The sequence below is a fragment of the Papaver somniferum genome, unplaced genomic scaffold (assembly GCF_003573695.1).
Source record: "Papaver somniferum cultivar HN1 unplaced genomic scaffold, ASM357369v1 unplaced-scaffold_128, whole genome shotgun sequence".
Classification (NCBI taxonomy): domain Eukaryota; kingdom Viridiplantae; phylum Streptophyta; class Magnoliopsida; order Ranunculales; family Papaveraceae; genus Papaver; species Papaver somniferum.
In genome coordinates, this window is record NW_020621936.1 from 11,294,151 (window position 1) to 11,296,542 (window position 2,392).

The 2,392-nt window shown below is 36.4% G+C and overlaps 1 long non-coding RNA gene across 1 annotated transcript; it reads right to left on the reverse strand.

The window, feature by feature from the left end:
- Positions 1 to 675: 675 nt before the first annotated feature.
- LOC113332027 lies at positions 676 to 2,184 on the reverse strand. Its single transcript, XR_003351287.1, has 2 exons — positions 1,591 to 2,184; positions 676 to 1,301 (listed from the first exon to the last, which is right to left on the reverse strand). It is a non-coding gene; the product is annotated as an uncharacterized LOC113332027 (long non-coding RNA).
- Positions 2,185 to 2,392: the final 208 nt, after the last annotated feature.

Consider the following 2,392-nt stretch of genomic DNA (forward strand, 5'->3'; position numbering starts at 1 on the left):
AATGTATTCCCACCTCTTTTGATGTCAAGCCACGCCTACCTCGATATCCACGATCCACTGGTTCGTCCTTTGAATCGATCGTTGATAATATAGACTAACTGTTAATCACACAAGAAGTCTAAGAATCTAGCCAAAAGGCTGACGCAAGGCTCATAACATAATCTCATACAATTCTCTAGTTCTAGGCTAAGTGAACTACTTTAATTGTTCTAAGCCCATTTAAAGTTCTACACGTCTTCATTAACCATCTCTTGCATATCTAATGGCTTACTAATTCAATTAGATTAGGTCTATAGTCTATTAGACAAGACTTAAGAATATCTACAACTTGTAGAAGGAACCAAAGGCTAACTTAGACTATAAGAGTCCATAACATCAAACTAAGAATACATAACACTAAGCCCAAGTCCACTAGACTAGGCCCATTATACAAATGCTGACCCAATTGGGTCAACTAACGGTCAATGATGGTCAAAAGGTTCAACTATCAGTCAACGTCCATAGTCTAGTCAAGTCAAGGTCCTGGTCAAATGGTCAAAGGAACCAACTCAGTCAAGGTTTACTGAGTCAGTACTGGGTCAAACCTATTCAATAGAACAACTGGTCGACTCAGTCAGATTGACTAAGTCAGTTAAACAAAGTGAGTCAGATAAACTGACTAGGATGACTAATAGGTTTAATACTAAAGAATTGAAGTTTATACAATTACTAAACACTTCGTTCATTCAAATATAATTTACAATTTAATTACAAACGCAACTAAAGCCTACCTGCAGTTCAACAGTTCCAAGCTTTTACAGCAATTACTATCTACTACTCTTTGATCACCATTCTTCATAAACTGAACTTCAGAAACACCACATCCAAAACATTACATACACATCGTTCTAATTGACACCCTCACCAGATTATACTTAGCATTTCCATTGATCATAGCCGCTACAGCTTCACCAATACTTCCACCACCAACCATTCAAAAGAACTTCAAACAATACAAAACTCAACAATAGCAACCAACCTATGATCTGTCTCAAATAAGATCAATCCAACACCACCAACTGTGCAGCGACACCACAACTACCACAACTCCATAACACAGTCCATATTCATTTCAGCTTAACATACTTACAACACCCTTAACAACACTAAATAGAACTTCAGCTCAACAACTTCAGGCCTGCAACTCAATTCCATTACCCATTCATCTTAGAATTGATTCATACATCTAAAACTCAGCAACAACACAACTCTGCAACCGTAATTCCAGTTCTGCAACAACGAACACACCCCCTATAACAAATCTGTCAAATCAATTCAACATCATCATTACAAACGGTAATTTTCATTCCTAAATCACCAACTCAATTACAATTACAGCTCCACCACCAATACACATCTCCTCTCCTGTGACATTAACATTATCACCACCACATCTAATCCATTTCATCAATTCATTATGAGACCGTTTGAACCATGTATAAGTTATCACCACAATCATAAACAACAGACCCAAGCAATGAATTCCAAACTCAAACTCAAATACATATAACTTAATAATAAACCAACTCTGCAATCTTAAATTCAACTTACCCTTTCATCCGAATCAGCCATGAAGATCGAATCAGCACCCATGACAATCTCGTCACTTCCTTACAAGCACAATCAAACCCTAATTCCTCAATTCTCAATTTATGTTCTTCTTTGAAATCAAATCTTCAAATTAAACTCGTAACTTTTAACTTCACTTCATGTTCTTCAAAACCCATCATTTAATTTAATCCCCTAAATCGACAACTTCATCTGTTGATTTCTCTTTGAACTTCTTACAAACCCTAATTCTAATTTGGGGAAGAACAAGACGAACTCTAATTCTCAATTTCACCTCCAAATAGCTTCAGAGATTTAATTCAATCTCAACCCAATCGTTCTTCATCTAACAACAACCCAAATCATCTCTCAATTCTATACAAATCCTAACCATAAATCCTAACTTCGATTTACAGTAGCAATTCTATCATCATCTCGTGTTCAATCAACCGCAACGTCATCACAAACGATCAGCTCTTGACATTTTCCCCTAATTTCCATTCTCAAAATCACTCAGTCTTCTCACAAATTGACGAGCATGAAGAACAGAGGAAAGAGAGAAAGAAAAGAAAAATGAAGAAGAAAGAAGAAAAACAGAGAAGAAGAAGATAAAGAAGAAAGAATAAGAGAAACTGATTTCTCTTCGACACGTATCTGGTGATAAGGCCAGCGACCAATGATAAAGGCACCTTCCCAAACGATAAGGGAAACCAGACGGTTTAAAGGAAAATGACTTATTTGTCCTTCATATAAAACTGATAATATCTTCTTCATCTGATATCTGATTGACACGCTCAAGTAGCCC